Source organism: Cervus elaphus, chromosome X (assembly GCF_910594005.1).
Source record: "Cervus elaphus chromosome X, mCerEla1.1, whole genome shotgun sequence".
In the NCBI taxonomy this organism is placed as follows: Eukaryota; Metazoa; Chordata; class Mammalia; order Artiodactyla; family Cervidae; genus Cervus; species Cervus elaphus.
Genome location: NC_057848.1, coordinates 45,419,524 through 45,439,321, shown reverse-complemented (window position 1 = coordinate 45,439,321; position 19,798 = coordinate 45,419,524). Strand labels below are relative to the sequence as shown.

Sequence of the window (19,798 nt, the reverse complement as noted above, 5' to 3'; positions counted from 1 at the left end):
GTGCTGATCCTTCTAGTTGTTGTTTGTGACTGTTTTCTCCCATAGAAGAGCCTATCATTTCATTTGAATCTCTATGCTCTTCCCTATGTATTGAGAAGTTATTCTTCGTGACCCATCTACAAACACTGCAGCTTATCAAAAAAAAATAGGTGCTTCTTCCTACAAATTACCAGAAAGAATTAATACAACTGTATAATATCATTTAAACCCATTCAAAATGAAGCAAAGTGTTGAATACAGTATAAAAGAGAGCTAATAGTTAAGGGATTAATGATCAACCTCAGGTTCAAGCCAAGCAGACTACAGAAATGAAAACCAGTTCTATGCCTTTCAAAATCAACTCCACAGAAGTTCACAATTCAATGTAATTCTTCTAATGGGTTCACTGCTTTATTTTTCTGTGATCAAAACTGAGGCAAATTAACATGTGAGTGATAATGAATTATTCTTTGAACCTGAGCAGAATCTGTCTAGTCATTTAAGGTAGGGGATGGCTATTTGACAATGCATGGATTTCTACACGTGTGACTAAATACATGAAATCAAGGTCCTGCTTGAGGTATTAACTCTGAATCATGGTTCATTCGACTCATTCCTATTTTATACACAATTGTCCTAAAAGATATGTGATAATTTGTAGCTTTTATCAATAACATAAATCTCAAGTTTAGGAATATTACCCAAATGGACAATGTGGGTTTCAGCCAGTACCATTTCTTGAGAGACAAGCATTAACTAAGTTTCAACCCACAGTGCCCTATACTAACTCATTTGTCCTGAAATTACTTGTTATTCAAGTGTAGACTCAATTTCTTAATAAAATAGGTTTCAATAAATGTGTCATTTCATATATTTAATGTGAGACAGAGATCTTGCCAACAAGTTTCATGTCTAAACTAATTCTAATAATTTATACTTAAAGAATTCAATTATGTTCAACAATTCTTTGCCTTGCTTTTAATTGTTTATTATATTCTTTCCTCTAATAAGCACGGCTTCTCAGAAGTCTGCCTTAAGTAATGGGAGATGAGCTTCTACAATATTGGCTAGCCCACTGAAACTAGCTAAAAATTTTCAGCTAGCTGATAGAAGGTATGAAAAAAGTAATTCTCAGACACCCTGTATATTTTGAGCTTTGCTTGGTAAAGGATGTGAGAACTTTTGCTGCAAATTTCAGATCTGGTTCTACAAATAAGTATTACTCCCGTAGAAGCTTCAGGGACTGAGAGTTTTAAGGGCTGTTAAAACCCGAAGAGGAATGCATGCTCCTCTAGAAAATGGCCAGCTTCTTTGACTTGACAAATGATGCTGGACAATGTATAAAATGAAACCTCAATTTAGAGCTAAGAACTATTAATGAGGTGTAATTTTATTTACATTTTAGCAAACAAATTTAAAAAAAGATCAATCATAAGTCTTTTTACAGAAAAATGAGGCACATTTTTATTATTGCTGCCTTAAAATGTATGACTTTCTTTGTTCTCCTGTACCTGACAATTTTAAATACACGAGTTGTGCTACTTATATTATAATAATCACAACATGTTGTTTAAGAATAAAAGGAAAGCATAAATTTCCACATCATTCAACTTTCATTTGAAATCTTTGCTATTTTTTTTCTAAATCTTTTCTTGGAATAACAGAAATTTGTCATCATCTTGACACTTCAGGTGCAAAAAAGACATTAATAAGGCAGATATTACTGTCACTGCCCCACTAGGAGTATGAAAAGATAATGAGTGAATCTGCTAAAAGAAAAAAAGTGGAAAGAGAAAAGAAAATCTATAGGTGGCAATTTATTCACCAATGTCAACTGATGACTCATTCCCCCTAGCTAGCTCTGCAGCTTGCCAAGGAACTTTGCTGGAGAAAGGACTCCTTCTGGGCTTGGTTACTGCAGTGTGCTTTTGCTTGCTGGTGTTAGATTCCTGCAGCTGTTGCTTTTTCCTGCAAAGGGGCTGCCACTATAAAAGCTCAAATGCTACTGCAGTAGCAGTATGTATTGGATTCCCAGAAAGTCTTTGGTAGAAGAGTGAAGAAAATGAAATAAGCACCTCAGCATCAGGATGACCCGAGTTCTTGTACCAGATCGATTGCAAATTAGATGTGAGAGCCTTACTAAGTCATTTGCCTCCTGTAAATATCACTCTCCTCACCTATAAACCAAAAGATGTGGATTCAACTACATATTCGTAGTCCTCTTTACTTTATGACCCTAGGAATAGCTTCTCTGTATTTGTATTCATTAAATGGAGGATTCTTAAGATATTTAAAGAAGTCTATTTTTTTTTCTTTGGCATGGGTACTCTTGCTTAATAACTGACGGATTTGTGACTTAAAAGCTTTTCAGACATAACTACCAAATATAAATACTATGCTGATCTCAGGTCTTTCTTTAAAAACAGAATCAATGCCTGTACAACATATTTGAGTACTTAACACAATATTCAGGGCTTCTCTGGTAGCTCAGTCCATAAAGAATCTGCCTGTAATGCAGGAGACAACCTGCAATGCAGGAGACCTGGGTCTGATCCCTGGGTTGGGAAGATCCTATGGAGAAAGGAAGGGCAACTCACTAAAGTATTCTTGCCTGGAAAATTCCATGGACAGAGGAACCTGGTGGGCTATAGTCCAAAGGGTCATAAGAGTTGGACACTACTTAGCCATCAAACAAACACAATATTTAATCCCATGTCTTACTTATTTTTTTGCCTACTTAGTAATCATTCCCTTATTTCTTGTTACCCATTTCCAATTTTTTTCAGCTATTGGGTGGCCAAATGCTTCAGGGATCTGCCCTCTTCTCTCTCAAGGGGTTCATTGTGATTAGCCTAAACCAATCAATGTAATCCTATTTCTCTTCTTAGAGAAATTTAAGGGTAGGTGTTCTGGGATAGGTTTACTTACCAAAAAAAAAAAAAAAAGGATTTTCAAAACAAATACGTGAGAATGTGCCTGGATCACAAAATGCCACAACCATCTTACGAACACAAGTAACCAAATTGCTAAGAATGGCAGAATAGAAAGAATGAACTTGGATTACTACTGACATTATACAGTCTCTCTTTTTTTTTTCATTTATTTTTATTAGTTGGAGGCTAATTACTTTACAATATTGTAGTGGTTTTTGTCATACATTGACATGAATCAGCCATGGATTTACATGTCTCTTAACTAACCAATCCTTGACAGTTCATAGTTTCATAGTTCTTAAGTGAGATAGTAAAATGTCCTTTCTGTTTTAGCTATTTACAGTATTTTTATAATTGCATCTATAAGCATCCTGATAAACATACTTAAGTAAAAGAAGATATTAAACAAACAATAGAATATATTATAGCCTCCACTCTCAAAATGATACATTTCTACTTGAAAGTTTGAGAATCTTGTTTTCTTTTCTATTATAGCATGTAAAGGACACCAAAAGTTTATAATTTACTCATTTATATTGATAGTTCCAAATAATGATATCTGCATTGTATTTGATGATGAAGCACCTGTTAATGTTTAACCAAATTTTAATAATTTGCTTGAATGTTATGTCTCTACTATCCCACATATTCAGCATTATTGAATTTTACATGCAATGTGCTAAAATGACCAGCTATTTTGGAGTTCTGTATTATTTATTATAGAGACACAGTTCCAAAGTACTTTGTATCATCTTATATTTAATTCACAGAAACTAAAAACAGTAATATATTATGTCACTAGATAAGAACATCATGAGTTATGAACAGACAGTGCCAGTTTCCTCAAATGACAGCTCAAGCCATCCACCTAATTGTTTTCATGGGAGTTAGGTATGAGTTTCACTCTCAGCCAAGGGCTTGAGTCAGATCATTCTATATATTTCCCAGTATGAGAGATTCTCAGAAATGAGATCCAGACTGTCAACAGACTTAAAGCCATCCTGGCCCAGAATTCTGGGATCTCCCTTTAATACTCTTTCCTCCACCTCTTCATTGGACAAGTCTCAAATTTAGTTAGACTTTAAGTTCATTTTTTTCATAAATTGTTTGCTGAACACTGCACTAAATTTAAAACCTAAATTTAGAGCTAAGGGCTATTAATGAGGTGTAATTTTATCATTTTAGCAAACAAATTTAAAAAAAGATCAAATCTTTTTATAGAAAAAATGAAAATGAAGCACATTTTTATTATTGCTGCTTTAAAATGTATGACTTTCTTTTTTCTGCTGTACCTGATAAGTTTAAATACATGAGTTGGATGCTGGGCTTTTAATAGTGAACAAGATACATGAAATTCTGGTCTGCTGAAGTTTATAGACTAGTGCTGTCATCCTGTGTCTAGTATTATACTCTCGACCATCATTCTAGTATAGACAATTTTATGCCCTCCATACAGTCTCTTGATTAACCAATATATTACAGAAACTCAGAGAAGGGTTTTGACAGACAATCCAGGGTAGAGTTTGGAATTTTTTAAAAGATGAATTTACCAGCAAATCCCTTGATCTTAGCCTCAAGACTCTTGAAATTTCACCCAATTCTACATGTCCAAAATGCTTTTTCCAACATCATCTTACACAAGTCATGGCATTAGTCAGACTGGGCTATTCGTTATCCTCAGAATTGGCCACAAGCATTTATGATATCCTGAATTGTAACTCAAACTGGCTTTGCTCATAGAAATAAATCACACTGGCAGTTAGGTATGTGTGAAATATTACTCTAAGTAGACGTATCGAGTATATTGCTGCTTAAATCTCTAAAACTTAAACATCAAGCATTTAGAACTTTGGAACTCAGAATTCATTTTACCATAGAAACAAACTATTCCATTAAAAATGAATTTTGGGAGCACAAGTAATTAGTAAGTATTAAATGCTTGTTCATGTAAGATGTCATCATTCTGATTCTTGAAAAGATTAAATATCAGTATTTCTACTTTGACTATATTTTTCTAAAAGTACATGTTACCACTAAGTCTTGGCAAATGCTCAATAATGTTCTGGAACAGTCTACCATGAACGCGTTTTATTATGCTTTGCCTCTTTCTTTCAAAGTTTAAAATGATCTCAAATTTAGTTAATTAAAATATTCTATTAATTGCTCTTTGAATTATTAGAATTTTACTATCTTTACAAGGTCAAGATTAAACTGACTTATTCATAAGGAACTGCTATCAGTGAATGTTACAACCTTTTCCCACTCAGCTATTTTGATACAATTCCATACTGGTTCCTGCCCTATGCTGTATCTCTTTGCCATAGTTTTAATTTCTGAACAGAGGATAATTTAGGGTATTTTAATAAAGAAGATGTACTCACCCCTGGGTAACAGAAAAAGGGAAATGCTTTAGCTACAAGAGCTCCTTTCCAAAAAAAAAGGAAAAAGGAAAAAGAAAAATGGACCTAAAAGCTCTTCCTGACCTTAGTAAAGTTCAAGTCACGGAAAACTCCAAGGATATGAAACACAGCTCTGTGTGAATGTTTACATATAATAGTTGATATATGGAGAGTGTGAATCTTCCTAGTCATCTCTATTCAATAATGCCCCAGAAAGACACATAAAATCCCCAATCTGATTTTGCTTGATAAAGGCAGCAGATTCATTCATACTTAGTAGTCCTATCTGGAGACTACCTTCGCTGCCAGTCCCAAGCCTCCTGCTAGCATGCTGCAAGAGTTTCTATCTCTCTTGTACTTGTAGTTTGTCCTTACAATCCCACCCCTCCCCCACTAAAGACTCAAATAAGCACCAGGAAGCACTTATGTAAATAGCAACTCATCAGATTCCATCCTGAAACAGAATTCTTATGATTCCAAATCCATTCTCCTGCCCGCCTCCTAACATATGTCTTTAAATTCACTTATCTGAGAGCACCATGAGTAAGCATGCCGCTTCACAGATAAAACTTGTGTAAGAGGATTAAGAAATCTTCACATTTTGTCTCAGTTAAAAGAAACAGGGAAGATTTGCTTCAATTTTCAAAATCAATTCACTCTCTTTGCCTTTTTACCAATTCATATCAACAGTAGTTAAATGATGTTTGTTTTATTCATATAATTTTATTTTAACCCATTTCATAGAATTTCCTTAATATATAGCTCAGAATAAGGACATTTTAGCAAGTTCTGTCTTACTTGTTAAGGGAGAGCCTCCTTATAAATTTCCAATTTCTTCCTGAACCAATAATTTTCACTAAATTCAGAGATGACTATTTTCATGTGACACCACTTCAATTTACCAAAAATAAAAAAATATCAATACATTCACTGACTGCTTTACATGACAAGACCCAGTCAATTAGATAGAAAATAATGAATGACATGAATCTGTTTTAGGAATAGATATGTAAGAACTGTGAGATAACTAGAAACAGATTAAAGTTTGGAAGAATGCTCTGAAAAAGCAAAATGAATACCTACTTTTCCAACCAATCTGAAATGTAACAGTTTATCAAAACTTTTAAAAATTTTATTGTGGTAGGACACTTAACATGAGATCTACCCTCTTACTAGATTTTCAGCGTACTGCATAGTATAATTATCAAACTGAGATTCTTAACTGAAGAAACATACTGAAGTGAATGAGGGGAACTATGACCATACCATCCACCTATGTCACAAGGATGGGGTGGGTATGTGAATCTATGTAGAGACTTTTGCACAGTTGTACTGACTGTGATGGGCAGACATCTAAATGGTGGAAATTCTTAAACTATATTTTGAATCTCATCTCTCACTGGAGTCAAAAGTGTACTTATTATAAAAAGTTTATTACCTCCTAGCGTGTTAAAAATTATTGGTAACTTTTATACTTATAATGAAGTGTTTGTGGAAGAACATTACCTAATCTGGCAATCAACACAGTTTCATTATATGTTTATTGTAATTTCAATCCATCAATGAGCTCAAGTCAATAAAAATGCAATAAGTTTCTATTACACACATATATGTACTGAGTAGAAGGTGAGTGAAAGAAAATGCACAGAGATGGCAGGACACAGTTTTTACCTCCAGGGGCTCACAGTCTACTGGAAGAGACCTTCAACTTACTGCTACAGAAAACAGAATGAAAGTGAAGCTATAAACGAGAATAAAAAACATGATTTGGAATTAACATCTTTTTTATGGTAGAGTTATCTTATTAACCCCACACAGAACTACATTTTATACCCTGTGAGGAAAAAAGATGGGTATTATAACTATTTTTGGATTTCTAACAGTGCCTTTCACATAACTGGTTATTAATAAATATCCACTGAATTGTAAACTGCACTCAAAACAAATTTTGTGGTCTTGACAACAATAGAAGGTTGTCTTGCTCTTTATAGTGATGCTGCAGTCTGTGGTATAGCTTAAATCTTCTGACTTTCTTTATTTGAGTGTGCAGTAAAACAAACAAGTAAACATAGTAACTTTTCAAATCTTGTTTAAGAAATAGCTAGGAAGAAAATCAACAGTAAAAACAAAGCCAACTGCCACCTTCCAACTTTGAGCCAGTCACTTTCCTTATCTTGACCACAGTTTTTCCACTTGAGTCCTTCCATATCCAGCAGTATGTGATTCTCTCCCCTGACAGCAAGTTTTTCCTCAAGCTGCCTCATTTCCCTGCTTCTCAGCAAATTTGCTCGAAACTGGGCTAATATTTACTATTAAAATAGCAGCAAATATCCCTCACCTCCCAGTCTTTCACCAAACCCACTTCAGTTAAGGTTTTCTTCCCACCATTTCACTGAATCTACTCTTTTCAAGATCAACAGTGACCTTCAATTTACGAAACCCAATGGCTACCTCTCTGTCCTCATCTTCTGTACCTCTTAGCAGCATTAAATACTTCATCACTATCTCATTCTTAAATGTCAGCCTTCATTTGCTCTTCATGACACCTCCCTCTTCTTTGTTTCTCTTCCTTGTTTTCCTGCCCTGCTCAGATTCCTTTCCTTGCTCGGCCTCCTCTAATTGAGGGCCTTGCACTCATTCCTGGATTGTCTGCTCATTTATGTCTATAGTTTCACATGATGTGATTTCAACAAACCCAATGGCTCTCAATACCACGACATACCAAGGACTCGTTTTATAACTTCATTCCTGAACACCATACTTTTTCATAAAATATCATAGCTGAAGTCTTTAGTCTACGCCTAATAGGCCACTGCAAGTTAATCTGGTCAAAACTAAAGCCTAATCCAGGGCAATTATCTTTCTCCTCACTGTTCACCTCCATGGAGTTGATGACTAAATGACTATAATATTCTTTTACAAACTGAAAATTTTGAAAATGGAATTTACCATAAAATAACTTTCTAAGTATACTGCCTAGAAACTCATTTTTTTCCCATAGTTAGTAGCAGATCTGTTTTCAGCTGTGAAATTTCCATTTTTTTCATAGTTGTAATTCTTTGCTGAAAACTAGTCTCTTCCCATTCATTTTAAGAGTATTCACCTTTTCTTCATGGAGCATTCTTATAATAGCTGCTTTGAAGACTTTATTTTATAATTTTGACATATGGGTCATTTTAGGATAACACCTGTTTTCTTCTCCCTTCAGAACTGGCCACTTTTCCTGGCTCTTCATACAGCAAATAATTTGGGATTATGGCTTAGATTCTGAATATTATGTTGTAAGATTCTAGGTTCTGTTAAAATTCTCTGGAGACGTTGATTTTGGTTTTGTTTTTGTTTCAGCTGGCAATCAAGCTGGTCATGTTTAGACTGTAGGTTGTTTCTCGTTTTATGCAGGCAATGATTCCAATGTCTGTGTTTGGTTTTCAAAGCCCTTGTTACACTTTTCAGCTGTATTCTGCACATGAACATCTCAGTGGTTAGTCTGGACCTCGGGTGGCATTGTACAGTTCCATCCTTAAAGGCTTTCTTGTTTCTTTGGGTCTGTTGCATGTATGCATAGGGAAATGTTGGGGATGGGCCTGGGACTTGATTAATTCATACACGGAATTTGGAGTGCCCTATTTTAGTTCTATTTTCTTCAAGAAACCTTTCCTCCCAACTCTTCGGGTCACCTGGGCTCCTATTTACAGTTTCCTCTATCCAGAGAGGCAGGTTTTCTCCCAGGACTACAAGTGTCCACATGGCCTCCTTGCCTGCCACTAGAGCTGTGCAACTTCTTATCTGGGACTTGCATTGTGACAAAGCCAAGGGAGAAAAGAAAAGGAAAGATAAACAACTCAAGGATTCTTCACACTTTTTTTTTTTTTTAGATTTACAGAATCTCCTTTCCCTAGCCCTCTGGCTAAAAAGAGGTGGTTTCTCTCAGACTTCTTGCTTTCCCCACTCAAAGTGCAGTTCTGAGGGCCTTCTCTGGTGGGTCAGTGGTTTAGAATCCTCCTTCCAATGCAGGGGACATGGGTTCAATCCTTGCTGGAAGAATGAAGACCCCACACGCCTCGGAGCAACTAAGACCATAACTTGAGTCTATGGCTTCAGAGTCTGTGCTCCACAGCAAAGATCCTTCATGCTGCAACTGATGCAGCCAAATAAATAAATAAATGAACATTTGAAAAAAATATTTTTAGAAAGTGCAGTTCTGAGGCTTAGTTCACCCTTGGTTTAAAGCCAGGCAATAAAGAAGGGGGGAACAAAAAGAACATTCCTGTCATTATTTACTTTTCAGCATCTTCAGGCAGCTGCATTTTGGCTGTAATTAATTGGAGAAATAGACTGTAGTGACCTTCTCTCTTAGCCAACACCGGAAGTGCCACTATCTTTTTCAATCATTCTGTGTTTACCGATGAAAATGTAATGTCCATATAGGCTCTCATAATCACTGCTGAATTCACAGAGCCAAGAACAGTGCTTAGCACATAATGAACTCTCAGTATGTATTTGTTGAATGTATTAATCAGCTAATTAACATATATTTATTTCTTTTCATTATTTTTTTTTCCTAGAATGATGCCAACTATAGGAATATGGATTTCAGGATCTCTTATTTAATGATGCTGTTTCCCTTGTCATGACACTGAAAACTAGTCCTTCTGAATATGGAGGAGGATAGAAGTTAAGTTGGAGGGTCACTTGACAATTTTTTATTAAAGGGGTGCAAAACTGAAATAAAACTGAGCTGCTATCTTGTCTAAGCCCTAAGTCAACCTCACTGTGCTTCTATTAGCATCACAATATATTGAAAAATCTTTATGATAGTAACTCAAGACTCTTAGAGAATTTAAAAAATTCTAACATTTTCTTAAAATTACTTCTCAGAAGCCAGCATTTTAGTAAAATACCCTTTAACAACTTAAACATTATGTAAGTTGCAATTTACCAGTTCTGAACTTTCTTCCTTTTTAGAGATAAGGTATTAAAGTGGCCTGTAATTTAAAGGAAAGAACACTGTGCCTATCTTTGCCCTTGTTATGCACTGAGGCAATTGAATTGACTTTCCACGGGCGCACACTGATCATTAGGCTAGCAGTAGAGCAAGAACAAAATGAACTGAATTTAATGAGTAGCTGGGTATTTGAGAAATGCAGCACTTCTAATAGCAAGTATCATGGGACAGTATCAACAAATCTTTGCCAGTATCTGATGAATGAACATACCATCCAAGCACTCCTAAACATGCTTTATAGTCCAGAGGTTGAAAGGATCCAGAGCACCTACCTGGAAACACAGAATAAGGTCCTTCTACATTTAACACTTCAGCTGTCTCTAGCAGGGCCTATTTAATTTATATGAACTATTTCTGGAGTTCTACTGGAGAACTTTAAGATATAGATTTAAAGTAGTGCTTCCTATAATATAAATGAACCATATAATTTATAGCCTAAATAAGGACATACTAAAGAAAGGAGGTGCTATTGATAATTATGGTAGGAAAATGGGAACAAACTGGGATCCTCCTGGACAAACCAGGATGTGTGTTTTTGTGGTCTGTCTGCATGATATAGAAGGTACAATGTACCATCTATAAAATTGGTCAAGCTAAACTCCCTGAATTTATGGCAAGTAAAACTCACAACAATAAAAATTCTATTGAATATATTAAAAAGCACAATCCTAATGATGTTCAAAGAAGAGAAAGCAAAAAATTGTTGGTAGGGACCCAAAACTACCTTCAAGATAGATGATTCATAAAAAAAAAAATAAATAAGAATTATTCCTGATTTAATAGCATGAACTGTCTTCAGAGGAGCCAAATAATCCTCAATTATGAGTAAAAGTTCTTCCTCTCAATAGATTTCTTGCCAATACATGTGGAAGAAATACTAGAATTACAAAAATAATTCTTTTGCAATCCCTAATGAATTAATGTATTCAAACAATAATCATCAGTGAACAAAATCATTAGATGAAAGGTTTTTGGAGCATTTCATAACAGAAGAATTATACTGGCATCATCTACCAACTAGGTACTCAATTCAATAAGTTTAGGAAAACAAGGCATTATTTGCCTCCTGATGTGATGCAATATATTGTATAACACTGCCTATGATATACCAAAAAAAGTTGAATCTAGAGCTAATTAATAGATGATTTAAAGGAAATAAGGTGGTAGAGGAAAAAGTTAAAAAACATCACAGGGAAGCAAAAACATCTAGATTATGAGACTGTTACAAGATAACTGAACTTGATTTTTCAGCAAGTCATTAGAATGAAGAAAGGAAAAAAAAACAAGGAAGGGAGAAATATTGTTGAATAAGAATGTAAAAGACACTAAACCAAATATAATATGTTGGATTCTAATTTAACAAAACATATTCTATCTCAGACAATCCAATAATATCTATCTTAGGGAATATGATATTTGAGCAATAACCAATACAAGGTATATACAATCCTGCTGATATATTTTATTTACCTCTCCTAATCCATTCTCTGTGCTTTTCTGGTGGCTCAGAAGGTAAAGAATCTGCCTGCAATGCAGGAGAACCCATGTTTGATCCCTAGTTTGGGAAGATCCCTGGAAAAGGAAATGGCAACTCAATCCAGTATTCTTGCCTGGGAAATCCCAAGGACAGAGGAGCCTAGTGGGCTACAGTCCTTGGGTCGCAGAGTCAAACAAGACTGAGCAGTTAACAGTTTCACTTTCAATCCATTCTCTACTCATTTTGTGCCCATAGAGGGTAACCTGTAGAACTTATATAAAAAGGTACTGTTGCTCTTAGTTTTGCATTTGGTTAGTCCATTGTAAGGTGCTAGCTCAAGAGCAGAGGATTAGCCATGTTAGATGCATACCTCCACCAAACAGAACTCCTTGTTAAAGGGACCTATGTGGCCAAACCATACTAGCTTTCCTAGGACTTTTCCAGTTTTAGCACCAAAAGTCTCACATTCCAGAAAATGCTTCAGTCTGAGGAAAATCTGGATGGCTGATCATGAGGGGTGAATCTCTCCATTTAGCTAGATTCTCAAGATTTTTCTAGTTGCTTCTTTCTCCTTGACCTTTTAGGCGTACAAGTGGTAATGGGTCCCTGATGCCATTAACTCCAGAGTAATTATTGTTTTTCCTTATCTTTCTCCTATGCATTTGTAAACAATAATTCTATTACAGTTTGTTTAACCCTTTTTGAGGCTGTGATTTGTTTCTGCCCATGTCCAGAATGTATGTAAAATAAGGAAATTTGTCAGTCTTCAAAAGTGTGATAATGACATTTTCTTGTAAAGAAGTACCCACGGTTTTGAAGATGCATACTAAAGTATATTGAAGCAAAATTATAAGATACCTGGGATTTTTTTTAAATGTTTTACTAAAATAAGGGGGATATAGATAAATCAGCAGTATAAAAATTTGGTAATTCTAGAATATGGATTCTGGGTATGAGGTTAATTCTACTGTTCTTTATATTGTGAATGTTTGAATTTTTACAAAAATTAAAAAGAGGTAGTTCATGCAATTTGAGTTACACGAGGAAAGTTACTAGTCAGTCATATTTTAAGAAAATATTAGGTCAGTGCAAACATAATTGCTCTTTTGGACCATGAATTATAAAATCATTATAACTAGGTTCAAATACATTTTTATTAATCAAAATAAGAACCATTACAATCAACTCATTTTTGCCAATGAGAAATAAGTTTGTTTACTCTTGTAGCATAAAAATCTGTGCTTGGGAATTTGAAAAACTCTTGGAAAGTATTTTCTGCCTCCTGCTGGTTGTGGAAATGTTTTCCCTGCAAAAAGTTGTCAAGAGGCTTGAAGAAGTGGTATTTGGTTGGTGAGAGGTCAAGTGAATATTGCAGATGAGGAAAAACGTCATAGCCCAATTCGTTCAACTTCTGAAGTGTTGGTTGTGTGAGGGACAGTCAGGCATTGTCGTGGAGAACAGGGTCCTTCCTGTCAACCAATGCCAGATACAGGTGTTGCAGTGTTCAGTGCATCTCATCAAAATGCTGAGCATACTTCTCAGATGCAATGGTTTCACCAGGAGTCAGAAAGCTGTAGTAGACCAGATGAGCAGCAGACCAGGAAACAGGGACCATGACCTTTTTTTGGTGCAAGTTTGGCTTTGGGGATGTGCTTTGGAGCTCCTTCTTGGTCCAGCCAAAGAGCTAGTCATCACCAGGTATCATATAAAATCGACTTTGCTTCACACTTCATAATCGGATCAGGAAACTGCTCATTGTTATTGCACAGAGTAAGAGAAGACAACACTTCAAAATCAAATTCTTTTTGATTCATGGTAAGGCCATGAGGCACACACATACCCAGCTTTTTCAGCTTTCCAGTTTGCTTCAAATGCCGAATAACTGGAGAATGGTCGATGCTGAGTTACTCAGCAACTTCTTGTGTAGTTGTTAACAGGATCAACTTCAATGAAGTCATTGGCAACTTCAATTGGTCATTGGCAACTTCCAATGGCCAGCCACTTTGCTCCTCATCTTCAAGGCTTTCATCTCCTTTGCAAAACTTCTTGAACCATCACTGCACTGTACATTTGTTAGCAGTTCCTGGACTAAATGTGTTGTTGATGTTGCAAGTTGTCTCTGCTGCTTGAGGACACATTCTGAACTCAGATAAGAAAATCGCTCGAGTTTGCTTTTTGTCTAACATCATTTCTAGAATATAAAGTAAATAGCAAGTAATAAGTAGAAAGGAATGGACAACTGAAGAGCTTCTTGATGAAGGTGAAAGAGGGGAGTGAAAAAGTTGGTTTAAAATGCAACATTCAAAAAACTAAGATCATGGCATCTGGTCCCATCACTTCATATCAAACCATAAGAAATTCTTAAAGAGATGGGAATACTAGACAGCCTTATCTGCCTCCTGAGAAATCTGTATGAAGGTCAAGAAGCAACAGTTAGAACTGGACATGGAACAACTGACTGGTTCAAAATTGGGAAAGGAGTATGTCAAGGCTGTGTATTGTCACTCTGCTTATTTAACTTCTATGCAGAGTACATCAGGCGAAATGCCAGGCTGAATGAATCTCAAGGTGGAATCAAGATTGCCAGGTGAAATATCAGATATGCAGATGATACCACTCTAATGGCAGAAGGCAAAGAGGAACTAAAGAGCCTCTTGATGAAAGTGAAAAAGGACAGTGAAAAAGCTGCTTAAAACTCAACATTCAGAAAACTACAATCATGGCATCTGGTTCCATCACCTCATGGCAAATAGATGGGGGAAGAAATGAACACAGTGACAGATTTTATTTTCTTGGGCTCCAAAATCACTGTGGACAGTGACTGCAGCCATGAAATTCAAATACTTGCTCCTTCGAAGAAAAGTTATGACAAACCTAGACAGCATTTTAAAAAGCAGAGACATTATTTGCCAACAAAGTCCATTTAGTCAAAGCTATGGTTTTTCCAAAAGTCATGTATGGATGTGAGAGTTGGACCATAAAGAAGGCTGAGTGCTGAAGAATTGATGCTTTTGAACTATGGTGTTGGAGAAGACTTGAGAGTCCCTTGGTCAGCAAGAAGATCAAACCAGTCAATCTTAAAGGAAATCAACCCTTAATATTCCCTGGAAAGACTGATACTGAAGCTGAAGCTCCAGTACTTTGGCCACCTGATGTGAAAAGCTGACTCATTGGAAAAGACCCTGATGCTGGGAAAGATTGAAGTCAGGAGGAGAAGGGGACGACAGAGAATGAGATGGTTGGATGGCATCACTGTCTCAATGGACATGAGTTTGAGGAAACTCTGGGAGTTAGTGAAGGACAGAGAAGTCTGACGTGCTGCAGTCCATGGGGTCACAAAGAGTTGGACATGATTGAGCAACTCAACAACAACAACAAATAAAAGCCTAAGCTGATTATGAACATGTAAATTAGTACTAGCTTTAGAAAAAGCTTATATTGAATTAATCCAATTTTCTCCAAGTCTCCTTATGACCAGGAATAATATGTGCAGAAATGTTGGTCAATAATCGAGATTTTTATCTCTATTGTTATCAACAACACTAGATGTTGTTCAACAATATTCAACAGTAGATATTGTTATCAACAACAGTAATAATGGATATTGAGTCACAGCTATTTTTTTATATGCATCAGGGAAGAAAGCACTTTTAAAGATAATAGACATTCATTATTGAAAATTTAAAAATTACAAAGTACTACTGAAAAAATAAAATTCCCTCATAAATTGACCATCATATAATAGTACCTGTTAATATGTCAGAATACTGATATCTAGTCTTAAAAAGGTTTTTATATGTGCACACATAACACACACTTACATTAAACTCACATTAGTTATCACAGTGAAGTTATACTTTTACTGTTTTAACCCAAATTTTCATATAATATGAATAAACCAAAAATGAGCAAATAAAAATAGGTTAAAATAATATTAATACTTAATGATACCATATATTCTATTTTATAAAGATTCTCTTTTACTTAAATATTGACATAATCTTGAGCATTAAGATTGCTTGCAATTTTTTTTTTTTTGGTTATTTATTATACTTTAGTAAACATGCTTTTACATAAACCTTTATATACCTGTCTGATTATTTTCTTAAGATGAATTCACCAAAATAGAATTTCTAGGTCATAAATATAAACACTTTGAGGTTATTTATGTATATTGGAAAGTTGCTTTCAAAAAAGGTTTAAACTTAATTATCCTCCAGTAATAGATGAGAATATCAATATTACTCTGATATACTATTTAAAGAGAACTGTTGTTTTGTTGTTCTTAGTTGTCTACTCAGTACTATTTCTTAGTATGTTTCTTCTGATTAGGCTAGGCCGATAATAGCCTTTCATCTTCCTAGAAACAAGGATTGGTTCAACTGACTTAAGAAGGCAAATTGTATTCCTTCTTATTTCCTGTGACTGTGGTTTACAGTTAGTCTGCCATCTGATGGAGAAGGGTAAGAAGCTTATGAAAGCTTCCTGAAGGGAGAGACTGACTGAGGGGGAGACTGGGTCTTGTTCTGATGGGCAGGGCCATGTTCAGTAAATCTCTAATCCAATTTTCTGTTGATGGGTGGGGCTGTGTTCCCTCCCTGTTATTTAACTAGGCCCAAATTAAGGACTTCCCTGTAGCTCAAATGGTAAAGAACCTGCCTGCGATGCCAGAGACCAGGGTTCAATCCCTGGGTGGGGAAGTTCCTCTGGAGAAGGGAATGGCAATCCAATCCAGTATTCTTGACTGGAGAATTCCATGGACAGAAAAGTCTGGTGAGCTACAGTCCATGGGGTCGCAAAGAGTTGGACATGACTGAGCAACTAACACACACACACACACACACACACACACACACACAAACAATGGTGGAGGTAATGAAGATAATGGCAACTTCCTTCAAAAGTTCCCACATATGCACTACTACACTCAGTGCCCCCAGCCCTGCAGCAGGTCACAGCTGACCCACGCCTCCACTGGAGACTCCTGGACACTTACGGGCAAGTCTGGGTCAGTCTCTAGGGGTCACTGCTCCTTTCTCCTGGGTCCTGGTGCACACAAGGTTCTGTTTGTGACTGCCAATGGTGACCTCTTCCAAGAAGGCTTATGCCATACCCAGGTCTGCTGCACCCAGAGCCCCTGTCCCTCTGGCAGTCCACTGCTGACCCTTACTTCAGTATTCTTGCCTTGAGAACCCCATGAACAGTATAAAAAGGCAGAAAGATAGGACACTGAAAGATGAACTCCCCAGGTCAGTAGGTGCCCAATATGCTACTGGAGATCAGTGGAGAAATAACTCCAGAAAGAATGAAGGGATGGAGCCAGAGCAAAAACAACACCCAGTTGTGGATGTGACTTTTGATGGAAGTAAAGTTTGATGCTGTAAAGAACAATATTGCATAGGAACCTGGAATGTTAGGTCCATGAATCAAGGCAAATTGGAAGCGGTCAAACAGGAGATGGCAAGAGTGAACATTGACATTTTAGAATTCAGCAAACTAAAATGGACTGGAATGGGTCAATTTACCTCAGATGACCATTATATCTACTACTGTGGGCAAGAATCCCTTATAAGAAATGGAGTAGCCATCACAGTTAACAAGAGAGTCTAAAATGCAGTACTTCGATGCAATCTCAAAAATGACAGAATGATGTCTGTTTCTATGTCCCAACCAGTAATGCTGAAGAAGCTGAAGTTGAACAGTTCTATGAGAATCTACAAGACATTCTAGAACTAACACCCCAAAAAAGATGTCCTTTTCATTATAGGGGACTGGAATGCAAAAGTAGGAAGTCAAGAAACACCTACAGTAACAGGCAAATTTGGCCTTGGAGTACAGAATGAAGCAGGGCAAAGGCTAATAGAGTTTTGCCAAGATAACACACTGGTCAAAGCAAACACCCTCTTCCAATAACCCAAGAGAAGACTCTGCACATGGACACCACCAGATAGTCAATACTGAAATCAGATTGATTATATTCTTTGATTATATTCTTTTGCAATGCCAAAATATGCTAGTAAAATAATGCTCAAAATTCTTCAAGCCAGGCTTCAACAGTATGTGAACCGTGAACTTCCAGATGTTCAGGCAGTATTTAGAAAAAGCAGAGGAACCAGAGATCAAATTGCCAACATCCTCTGGATCATCAAGAATGCAAGAGAGTTCCAGAAAAGTATCTACTTCTGCTTTATTGACTATGCCAAAGTCTTTGACTGTGTGGACCACAACAAACTCTGGAAAATTCTTCATGAGATGGGAATACCAGACCACCTGACCTGCCTCTTGAGAAATCTGTATGCAGGTCAGGAAGCAAGTTAGAACTGGACTTGGAACAACAGACTGGTTCCAAATAGGGAAAGGAGTACATCAAGGCTGTATATGGTCACCCTGCTTATTTAACTTATATGCAGAGTACATCATGCTTCACTGGATGAAGCACAAGTTGGAATCAAGATTGCTGGGAGAAATATCAATAACTGTAGATATGCAGATGACACCACCCTTATGTCAGAAAGTGAAGAAGAACTAAAGAGCTCTTGATGAAAGTGAAAGAGGAGAGTGAAAAAGTTGGTTTAAAACTCAATATTCAGAAAACCAAGATCATGGTATCTGGTCCCATTACTTCATAGCAAATAGATGGGGAAACAGTGGAAACAGTGTCAGACTTTATTTTTTTGGGCTCCAAAATCACTGCAGATGGTGACTTTAGCCATGAAATTAAAAGACGCTTGCTCCTTGGAAGAAAAGCCATGACCAACTTAGATAACATATTAAAAAGCAGAGACATTACTTTGTCAACAAAGTTCCATCTAGTCAAAGCTATGTTTTTTCCAGTAGTTATGTATGGATGTGAACACTAAACTATAAAGAAAGCTGAGCACTGAAGAATTGATGCTTTTGAATTGTGTTAGAGAAGACTCTTGAGAGTCCCTTGGACTGAAAGGAGATCCAACCAGTCCATCCTAAAGGAGATCAGTTCTGAATATTCATTGGAAGGGCTGATGCTGAAGCTGAAACTCCAATACTTTGACCACTGATGTGAAGAACTGATTCATTGGAAAAGACCCTGATGCTGGGAAAGATAGAAGGCAGGAGGAAAAAGGGATGACAGAGGATAAGATGGTTGAATGGCATCATTGTCTCAATGGACATGAGTTTGAGTAAACTCCGGGAGTTGGCATTGGACATGGTGGCCTGGTGTGCTGCAGTCCATGGGATTGCAATTAGTCAGACATGACTGAGCGACTGAACTGAACTGAGTTGATTCCTTCCTGTGGTTGACACAAAAATACTGGGTGAAACAAGCTTTCTATTTTAAGTAGAACTGCTAAACTGGAGTTTCTGGCATTCATAATCAATACAACTTCAAGAGGTCCCACGTACAGCAGGAAAAGATGTAGGAAGAACACAAAACAAAACAGAAACATGACACACAATTGTTAAGTCCAAAGACAAGAAAAACCAGTGTCATCAAGACAGAGGTTCTCATCAAAATTATTAAACTATATGCAAGTAACTTAACTTTGTCTTAACATGTTCAACGATATGTAAAAAAATGCAATAATATTCAGCATGGAACAAGGCAAAATTCACCATGTCTGGCATCCAATCAAAAATTATAAGTCATTCAAAGATGTACAAAAATATGACACATGATGAGGAGAACATATCAACCACTTAAAATGAACACAGAAATGACAAAATGATGACAGAATTAGTTGGACATTAATAATCATGTTAAGCCAGTTACTATAATTATATTTCTATATTGAAGAAGCCGGGGGGGGAGGGTCAAAAAATATTAAGCAGCAAAGGAGAATAAAAGCAGAATTTTGGACTCAGTGGGAGAAAAAGAAGGTGGGATGATTTGAGAGAACAGCATTGAAACATGTACATTACCATATGTAAAAGAAATAGCCAGTGGGATTTTGATGTTATGATGCAGGCAACCCAAAGCTGGTGCTCTGTGACAACCTGGAGGGATGGGGTGAGGGAGGAGGTGGGA

At 36.5% G+C, this 19,798-nt stretch overlaps 1 pseudogene; it reads right to left on the bottom strand.

Annotated features, from left to right (window-relative positions):
• Positions 1-12,949: 12,949 nt before the first annotated feature.
• LOC122690283 overlaps positions 12,950-19,798 on the bottom strand; it is a 72,084-nt pseudogene continuing 65,235 nt past the window's right edge.